Source organism: Arvicanthis niloticus, chromosome 6 (genome assembly GCF_011762505.2).
Source record: "Arvicanthis niloticus isolate mArvNil1 chromosome 6, mArvNil1.pat.X, whole genome shotgun sequence".
Lineage (NCBI taxonomy): Eukaryota > Metazoa > Chordata > Mammalia > Rodentia > Muridae > Arvicanthis > Arvicanthis niloticus.
Genome location: NC_047663.1, coordinates 31090317 through 31101320, shown reverse-complemented (window position 1 = coordinate 31101320; position 11004 = coordinate 31090317). Strand labels below are relative to the sequence as shown.

The window sequence follows — 11004 nt, the reverse complement described above, 5'->3', positions numbered from 1 at the left end:
TCAACTATTCTGCAAGTGTGTCCTTTTCTGGACAGTAATTTGTCTGTAGATGGAAAGAGGCAATTCTTGCCTAGTGGCTGTCTCACCACAACTGGAGTAACTCCAAAGATGCTCAGTTTCTTCTTAGAATCCAAGACAGGAAGCTGTCAGGAGCAGACAGGTCTCTAATCAAAATGAAATGTTTGTAACGTCAATTCTGTGGACTTCTGACGTTTTGAAAACCAACTATCCATGTAAGGTAATCTGGACTGTTGTCTGTTAACTCCTCTCAGCTATTTCTAAATAAAATATAGAAAACACCCTAGCAATAAACTCCAAGCCATGAATTTGCTGTAGGCCCTTAACTCACAGGCTAGCCATCTCAAATTAGTTAAGAAAGTTAAAGAAGGACATATGCTCCACTATGTTCATAGCAGCCTTATTTATAATAGCCAGAAGCTGGAAAGAACCCAGATGCCCTTCAACAGAGGAATGGATACAAAAAAAATGTGGTACATTTACACAATGGAATATTACTCAGCTATTAAAAATAATGAATTCGAGAAATTCTTAGGTAAATGGATGGAACTAGAAAATATCATCCTGAGTGAGGTAACCCAATCACAAAAGAATACACATGGTATTTACTCACTGATAAGCAGATATTAGCCCAAAAGTTTGAAACAACAAAGATTCAACTAACAGACCACATGAAGCTCATGAAGAAGGAAGAACAAGTATGGATGCCTAGTTCTTACTTAGAAGAAGTAACAAAATACCCAAGGGAGCAAATATGGAGACAAAGTGTGGGTCAGAAACTGAAGGGGAGGCTGTCTGGAGACCATTCTACCTGGGCACCCACTTTTGTACCTGGAATGCCTACACTATCTTCCAGTGACTTTTCTTTTCCTAGCTAGGGAGAAACCCAGACACACTGAATACTGCTTATTTCTGCTTTGATGAGCACATTGGCTTGTCTAAGGCAACAGCATCCTTTATTCATTTTGCTAGCTTTAGATTTCCAATAACCAGTGTGTACCTGTCTCCCTTCTGTCTAGAAGCATATATGACCAAAATCATGAGTCTTCTCAATACCACCGATTACTCGCCATTTCACAGAGGAAGCTAACACTTAATTCCTAACACCTGAACGTTCAAACATATTCAGATGTATTTTTGTGCCATCTTAAGCCTAACAACAGCATGAAGGAGTCCCTGTGAGTTATTTCCCAGAGGAGGGCTTTTGTAAAACATCCTGGTATTTCTATCCTTGGAACAAAAGCCATCTATAATTCAGAACACCAGCACCACAAAGGGGGATTCTTCCTTTGTGACCTGTCACTAGTCAGAATGTGACTTTGTCTACATGTGTCCAAAGGTGTTCAAGAGATCAAACAGTGCCCACTTCTAAAATACAGAAAGAACACGTGCTATGCTTTTATTCTTTGTCAAAGCTTCATTCAGTTTCTTTTTCTCTTTCCTAGCCATTAATTTTCTATTCAAAATTTATAATGTGTAATGCCCTGATGGCTGAAAGAACATATTTTTTTGACAATGTACTGAGGGTTGCCATTGTTTGCCTTTCTGACTTAAAAAAAAAATATGATCGAACTTGTATTTCTTTGTTTCATACACACACAGCAAAATCCAACCTTTGGGTTTATTTCTAATAAGCCAATAAACCCAATTTGTTATTGTGCTAGACTTAAGTTAGGATGAGGTGCCCTGCAATTGCCAGTACATCCAAAAGAGAAATGTCTCGATACAACGTTGACAGTTTGACTTTGTGCAGAAAACCACAGCTACAGCAGATTCCTGAAGGTAACCGCCTTGCCAAACTCAGAAGATGTCATCGCACAGACTATAGGCTTATCCTGTTGCTTCTACATTCTTTCTGCCCCTCCTCTATGATGTTCTATTGGCTTTAGAGGAGGGGACAGGCTGTGTCATTTAGTAATGTCATGCTTTTCACTAATGTAGCCATGCATAGTTTCTTTTGCTCCAGTAAATAATCTCTCACGCACTCAGGCAAGAAACTGATTAAACTCAGTGGGCTGCACACAAAAAGAGGATGTGAACATAGGAAGGAATCTTTTTAGGGAGAAGGGTCTCAACCAGAGAAGGATCGTAATGAGAGATAGGAGTGGGGATTGAAATGAACTAAAAATCAGTCATATAAACATAGGAAACTTTCAAAACAGTTGGTAAACAGAAGCACAGATTATAGAACCACTACTGGTTGACATTAACCAGAAATACCTTCCAAAAAATTAATATTTTAAATGTATCACAGTGTCTTGTTATTCACATGACTATTTTCCTAGGACAGAAGGTCCCATGTTTATTCTATTTAAATTCTCAGGACTTAATATTTTTAAAAAGATATTCATCTAAGTGTCTCCTGATGACCCAGATTTAGCAATGATGACAACTAACAACAGTTCCTCTGCAGGAAAGCTAAGAGATAGTCACGGACCTTATGTTCTATGAAGATGGGAAAGGACTGATGGGCTAATAAATGAAATAAAGACTGTTAGGATGTAATTTTGACATGATGGACACACTGTAGCACTCCAGAATTAAAAAAAAAAAACAAAAACAAAACAACAACAACAACAACAACAACAACAACAAAAAAAGGGAAGTACCAAGTCTCTTTGAAAGTAGCAATGAGATCATAGCATTCCCTGCAACCCCATACCAGGCTACCAAGTGACTTTACTCCCAGAAGCAGAACCAGGCAGATTGCAGAAGGATTTCACACAAAAAAGGGAGAGATTGGGACAGGGTATATTTTAATCCAAGGAATGAGGTAAAAATGTACATCCCAAAAGAGACATCCGGAATAATTTTGGATTCATGGAGACTGAGTTATGTTCCTCTAGTGGTTCGATGAAACAAGGTAACGAGAATGAGGTGTTAGTGTATTTTCCTTTACAAACTCACTTTCCTATTCTAGGAAAAGAACAAAAGGATTCTTTGCTTCCACTGGAGATTGTGGTTGTTATGGCAACTGCTTTGTCTTGAATGACAAGCCAGTAAGCACAAGTATCTAGCTTTGAAAAGATATATTTCTGATTTTGAATTTTTCCCTAATAAATGGTCAACATTCCTGAGTGAAACAAATCTACATTTTCAGTAGGAAAAAAAAAAAAAAAGCAAAACACACAAATAGAAACACACAAATGAAAAAATGTACTTTAGTACTATTTTTTGTTCTCGGAAGGCTAAGTGTGAAAGTCTCCCAGGAAGGAAGGACTATTTAATGAGATGCAATGTAAGTAAAAAAGAGTATGTTCAAATTGCAAACTTAATGCTAGTACTGAGAGGTTTATTGTCTCATCCTGTGTGTGTGTGTGTGTGTGTGTGTGTGTGTGTGTGTGTTCATCATTTTTCACTGTCAATGTTTGCTTCTCTGGTTGACACTGAGTCTCTATTGAACCTTCTGTTTATTACTTCAGCTAAATTAGCAGCCAGGGATCCTATGGATCTACCTGGAAACGCACCCGCACCCCAGCATAGGAGTTACAGATCCACACTTCCACCCCTAGGGGGAGGATTGTCTTTTGATTTATGGTTTCACCAGGCCAGCCTTAAAAATCACTACTCAGATGAGGCTGGCTTCAAACACACAGAAATCTGATGGACTCTTCCTTTTCAGTGCTGGGATTAAAGGCATATGCTACTATACAAGGCTCAGACATTTAAAAAACAAAACGTGATTCTGAGGTTCCGAACACAGCAAATGATTTAGCCACTGGTGCATCTCCCCAGCCTTGGCAGAGTGTTCTTAATGATTCTGACTGATTCCCTCACTCCAGAGACATTTCATTGTGTATCAGGACAGAGCACACTCCAAACAATACTGAGACAGGGGGAAGAAGAGGGAAGGATTCTCTTTGCCATATTTAGACCACAGTTAACACATGTCAGATAAATCTGCTTAAAATGCTCTTCTGTTAATTAGTTCATCATTACAAATTTCAGATAGCTGTTTTCTAGCTAGTAACTAGAGCTTTTTATTAATTTATCTGAAAGACTCTGTGTGTTTAACATTTAATGAGATTTCAAGCAATCATGCAAGCCAGACAATATTTTTTATCAGTTTATTACTTTGGCAAAGAAACAAATCTTTGTTCTTCCTTATGAACTTCTGTGTTTGCACAACCTTTAGAATAAGAGAAATAGATTATTTGTCAGGCATAATTTGACTGTGAAAGTTCCTTTTAAAGGCATCTTCAAGACACTGCACTATAGATGCCTTAATAGTGGCTTGGGACCTTAAACACCCCCCTTTCTTTGACCTTTTCAGATTGTGATGAATTCAGAATGTTTGTTTATTGCTTCTACAAAGAGACATTTCTATCTTGAGAAGAATAAGCAGGGAAGATAACCGATTCAAAGAGCAAATCTTTTATCAAAACCTGGAGCTAAAGCCTAGCAAGGATAACTCAGAAACACCTGCCATATATATATATATATATATATATATATATATATATATATATATATATATGATTGCCATGAAACACAAAACAAATGTCAGAAATTGCTCAGTCCAAATGTTAAATTGTCAAAAGACGAGCTTTTCCTCACTGTGTTTTAACTGCAGGGAAAGGAAATGCACTACTGATCATTGGCCCCTGGCATCATCTCCAACTGTTAATTATCAGTTATTGCAGAAATTTCAACAGCTTAGGGCTGTGAACATCACTACAGCTTTGTAGCAGGTCCTGAAGGATACAGGCAACAGATGAGTTAGAATAATTGTAGTCTCCAGATATCCTGAATTAGCAGGTGTATCTGACCTATGGCCCTTGGTCAGCAGGAGGACCAGATCGGCCGTGAATGAGACTTCACACACAAGTATAAACTCACCGACAACAACATGAGGCACATTTGTGTGATTTTCCTGGTAACTGGGTTGTGTATTTCTCAGGCATGTACTTTGTAGATAACAACATCGTGTCACATTTAAAAGGTTGGGCATGCCTGAAAATGTTACCTATGACAGCTAATAAATCCTGTGGAATTCTTTCTTTCACCTCTTGATGCAGAAACAAACATGTCTTTGCTTCTTGTCTACTGCTGTGATAAAACTCTCTGAGGAAAGCAGTTTGAGAGAGAAAGTTTAGTTTGGGCTTACAGCTTGAGAAGGACAGACAGCAGGTGATGAAGGTGTGGCAGCAGAAGCAAGATGCTGCTGGTCACAGGGCAACCACACAGAAGGCAGAGAGTGAGCAGGAAGTGAGGCCAGCCTATAAAGCCTCAAAGGCAAACCCCAGTGACACACATCATCCAGCAAGGCTTCATCCCCTAAAGATTTCACAATCTCCTCATTCAACACCATCAGCTGGGGACCATGTAGTTAAGGATAACCACTCACTTTTAAAAAGAACTCAGGTGATCTTTGGGCCAGGCAAGCTCATTTTCAATGAATACTAAGATGATTTTGATATGGTTTGAGTAGGAATTCTACATCTTGATCCAAAGACAGGAGAAGACTAACTCCCCCAGGTAGCTAGGAAGCCTACTCCCACAGTAACACACTTCCTCCAACAAGGTCATAACTATTCCAGCAAGGAAATATCTACTAATAGTATCACTCTCTGTGGTCCAAGCATTTAGACACCTGAGTCCATGGGGCCAAATCTATTCAAACCACTATAATCATTAAATATTATTTTGTCATATTAATACCACATTAAAAGCTGAAAGCAAACCATTATACTGCATACATATTTAGGTATGGAAAAGTTATTTGATATAATTTTGTAAACAGGAGTAAAATAATCATTTTAGTTTTAACTTAATAAAGGGTTCTATGCAGGAAAATTACAGCAAATTGAAACAAAGCAGTGGAATTTAAGGACGTTCCATATTCAAAAAATAATAATAATAAGCCAGATACTAAGATGACAGCGTGTAACATCAAGTCATGAAAGCCTGAAGACCTGTGTTTTATCCCTGGACCCCATGTAAAGGTAGGAAAGATATACAAAATTATTCTCAGTCCTCCAGGTGAGGTCTGTGGCATGCAAACCTGCATTTACACTTGCATATCACACACACACACACTTTGAAATTTTAAAAATAATACAGATATTTCTATTATTATGATTAATATTCAATATAACACTAAAATGTAAATAATCCAAAAAGATAAGAAAAAAGTTAAAGTAATAGAGAAAAATCACACAAGTTTTCTTATAATTAAATATCTAAACAAAATCCCAAGCAAGACTAAAGAGATGGCTCAGCAGTTAAAAGCACTTGATGTTCTTCTTTCTTCCTTTTCTTTCTTTCTTTCTTTCTTTCTTTCTTAATTTTATTTTATTTACATTATATTTACACTTCAGATTTTATCCCCTTACCCCATTCCCCCCTCCACCCAGGAACCCCTTATCCAATCCCCCCTCCTCCTGCTTCTATGAGGGTGTGCCCCCACCTGCCCCCACTCCCACCTCCCCACCCTCAAATTCCTCCCCATTGGTATTCAGCCTTCATGGAACCAAGGATCTCCTCTCCCACCTATGCCCGACAAGGCCATCCTCCCCTACATATACAGCTGGAGTCATGGGTCCCTCCCTATGTGCTCCCAGGCTGGTGGTTTAGACCCTGGTAGCTCTAGTTGGTTGGTATTGTTGCTCTCCTCTTGGTGCCACCAACCCTTTCAGCTCCTTCAGTCTTCTAATTCTCCTTTGGGAATCCTTGATCAGATCAATGCTTAGCTGAGAGCATCTGCCTCTGGATATGTCAGACTCTTGTAGACCTCTGAGGAGACAGCTATATCAGGCTCCTGTCAGCATGCACTTCCTGACATCCATATCAGCATCTATCTTTAGTGACTGCACCTGGGATGGATACCAAGGTAGAATGGTCTCCAGACAGCCTCTCCTTGAGTTTCTGTTCCACACTTTGTCTTCATATTTGCTCCCTTGAGTATTTTATTACTTATTCTAAGTAGAACCAATGCATCTACACTTGGTCTTCCTTCTTCATGAGCTGCATGTGGTCTATTAGTTGAATCTTGGCTATTTCAAGCTTTTGGGCTAATATGCGCTTATCAGTGAGTAAATATCATGTGTGTTCTTTTGTGATTGGGTTACCTCACTCAGGATGATATTTTCTAGTTCCATCCATTTACCTAAGAATTTCTCGAATTCATTATTTTTAATAGCTGAGTAATACTCCATTGTGTCAACAGAGGAAATTCGAATGGCCGAGAAGCACCTTAAGAAATGCTCAACATCCTTAGTCATCAGGGAAATGCAAATCCAAACAACCCTGAGATACCACCTCATACCAGTCAGAATGGCTAAAATAAAAAACTCAAGTGATGGTACATGCCGGCAAGGATGTGGAGAAAGAGGAAACACTCCTTCATTGTTGATGGGATTGCAAGCTGGTACAACCATTCTGGAAATCAGTCTGGCGGTTCCTCAGAAAATTGGACACAGCAGTACCTGAGGACCCAGCTATACCACTCCTGAGTATATACCCAGAAGATGCTCAAACATATAACAAGCACATATGCTCCACCATGTTCATAGCAGCCTTATTTATAATAGCCAGAAGCTGGAAAGAACCCAGACGTCCTTCAAGAGAGGAATGGATACAAAAGATGTTCTTCTTTCTAAAAGACCAGTTCCAGAGTTGGATTCCCAGCACTCTCATCCTGTGGCTCCCAGTCACCATAACTCCAACTAAGGAGATCCTCTTCTGGCATCTGTGACCACTTAGAAACTCGTTAAATACACATACAAACACAAACAAACCATCTTTTAAAACTTTAAGACAATTTTGGGGCAAACTACTAGAAATAAAATGTATAACAAATTGAAAATAATAATAATAATAATAATAATAATAATAATAATAATAATAATAATAATGTCTTCTAAATATTCCTAAATCCAGTAGGAGAACTAGCTCAGAAACATCCACCATGTAGTTCAGTTGCCTTTGAAACTGATTCCCAAGATCTCGCGAGATCTCCTGCGGCCATAGATAAATGCAGTGAGTCCGCATCCTTTCCTTGGTATGATTCCGCCCTGCATGTCTGTTCTGTGGAACAACAGGCAGTTGTTTTCCCTCCGGCTTCTCCCACAGTGAAATGCGTGCATCCACCTCATGGTGGACTCGATGGACATGGACATGAGCCCTCTCAGGCCTCAGAACTACCTTTTCAGTTGTGAACTAAAGGCTGGCAAAGACTGTCACTGTAAAGTGGATAATGATGGAAATGAGCACCAGTTATCATTGAGAACGGTCAGTTTAGGGGCAAAAGATGAACTACACATCATAGATACAGGCAGAAGCAATGAACTATGAAGGCAGTCCAATTAAATTCACACTGCCGACTTTGAAAACGTCTGTACAACCAACAGTTTCCCTTGGGGGCTTCGAAATTATACCACCTGTGGTCTTAAGGTTGAAGTGTGGTTCAGGGCCTGTTCACATTAGTGGACAGCACCTAGTAGCTGTAGAGGAAGATGCAGAGTCAGAAGATGAAGATGAGGAGGATGTAAAACTCTTAGGCATGTCTGGAAATCGATCGTCTCCTGGAGGTGGTAACAAGGTTCCACAGATAAAAGTAAAACTTGATGAAGATGAGGAGGATGAGGAGGATGATGAAGAAGAAGAGGGTGATGATGTTGATGTTGATGATGATGATGATGATGATGATGATTTTGATGAAGAGGAAACTGAAGAAAAGTTTCCAGTGATGAAATCTGTATGAGATTCCCCTGCTAAAAATGCACAAAAATCAAACCAAAATGGAAAAGACTTAAAACCATCAACACCAAGGTCAAAGGGTCAAGGGTTCTTCAAAAAAACAGGAAAAAAATTTCTAAAACACCAAAAGGACCTAGTTCTGTAGAAGATATCAAGGCAAAAATGCAAGCAAGTATAGAAAAAGGTGTGGCTCTCTTCGCAAAGTGGAAGTCAAGCTCATTAATTATGTGAAGAATTGTTTCTGAATGACTGACCAGGAGGCTTATTCAAGATCTCTGGCAGCAGAGGAAGTCTCATTAAGAAAATGGTTTAAACAGTTTGAAATATTGCATCTTACTTCATTTCTGTAATAGCTGATATCTGGCTGTCCTTTTTGTAATGCAAAGTGAGAACTTTCTCTACTATGTTTGGTAAATGTTGTCCAGGTTCAATTGCCAAGAATGTGTTGTCTAGAATGCCTGTTTAGTTTTCAAGGATGGAACTCCACCCTTTACTTGCTTTTAAGTATGTATGGAATGTTATGATAGGACATAGTAATAGTGGTAGTCAGATGTGGAAATGGTAGGGAGACAAATGTACATGTGAAATAAACTCAGTATTTTAAGGAAATAGAAAGAAAGAAAGAAAGAAAGAAAGAAAGAAAGAAAGAAAGAAAGAAAGTGATTCACAGGAGGAATATGGAAGATTTTGGTTTTGGGGGCTAGAGATGAGCCCTAAGCTGAGCTTAACATTAGGAGTGTGTAAGACAAATTGCTAAGAGAAGCACGGATAGTGACGTCCTGGCTCACAGTGTTTCAGAAGAGTGAACACTAAATTGGAGTTAGACTGGAGGGCGTTTGATGTATGTTCTGGCAAGCAGGACCTGGCAGCACCCTTCACAGGGCACTGGTTTTATAAGTATACAACAGCCAAGTGAACGGGATCGAGGAATGTTTCAATGAGGGTTTAGAATGCTGTGAGGCCAGGCACTGTGGACGGGTGAGAATCCCTGAAAGAAGGTCTACTATGTAAAACTGCAGTGGAGATCCCAGGATGTGGGAGACTGTCATGTCTGCCAAGGACAGCTGCAGGCACGGGGTGGAACTGTCTTTACAGTGACACCATAGGAGCTGATAATGGTAGACCTGGAGGCTGCTGAATCTCAGAAAACACCAACAAGAGACCAAGATGACATGTGTGTAGCTACATCTTTTAGTGATTTCACTGTTGCTTTTGTATTGTGAATCAATTTGGTCTTTCCTTACTCTTATATTCCAGACTCTTTTTTTTTTTTTTTAAAAGCAGGCATCCTAATTCATACTGAATGAGTTCATACTGAATGAATGTGCCATACTGAATGTTTGTAACATATTTTGATCTCCTGGGGGCGGGGGGGGGCTTCCAGATTAAAAAGTTGCCTTGAGTCTCAAAACAGACTTTTGATCTTGGGTTTTGAATATCATAAATGTTAATTCTTTGGGTGCCCTTAGCAATGGTGTAAATATATTTTTTCCATGAGATAATGAAGAGCCTGTGAGGACCAGGAATGAAGGTTATTGTCTTAAAATGATGGACCTGTGGGTCAAAATTTCAAGGAGTAAACTTTGTTATTAACGTGGAAGAATTTAAAATCATTTAAAAGACATAACTCTGGCATTGTCTGTGAAAAAGTTTTGAGAGAGGTTTAACTAAGGACAGTTCTTCCCCACCTGAAGCTGTACAGTTTAATGTGTTGGGTATTGAGTTAAACATTATCAATATGCATCCTTCTCTGATGACTGTGCATGCAATGTGACCAGCTAGCTGCCTCATCTCCTGTCAACACGCCTTCAATGGCATGGTGATCACTGAACCAGAAAAATAGGCTTCTTCTCTTACATTGCTTCTTGTTGGTTATTTGGTCATAACAATGACAAAAACTAATATACAGTGATCAAAATTATACTTACTCAAAAAATCTTAGAAATAGTTCGATTTATATATAAATTATAAAGCTTTGCCAAAAAGATAATTAAGAGCAAAACAACTAAAAATATTTTAGGGTAACTCTAACCAAGCAAGTGAAAGACTTAAATGATGAACACTTTCAGACAGTGAAGGAAAATAATGGAGATTTCAGAAGATCTAATGATCTCCCATGCTCATATATCAGTAGTTTATAAAAACAGTTATACTACCAAAAGCAATCTACACATTAAAAAAAATCCCGTCAAAATTTCAATAAACTTCTTCATAGAAATTTAAAGGACAATTTTCAACTTCATGTGGGAACACAAAACACTACCCGGGATATTGAAAACAAGCCTG

At 38.8% G+C, this 11004-nt stretch overlaps 1 pseudogene; it reads left to right on the top strand.

Annotated features, from left to right (window-relative positions):
- The first annotated feature begins 8112 nt into the window (after positions 1–8112).
- On the top strand, positions 8113–8823 carry LOC117711436 (nucleophosmin pseudogene; annotated as a pseudogene).
- Positions 8824–11004: the final 2181 nt, after the last annotated feature.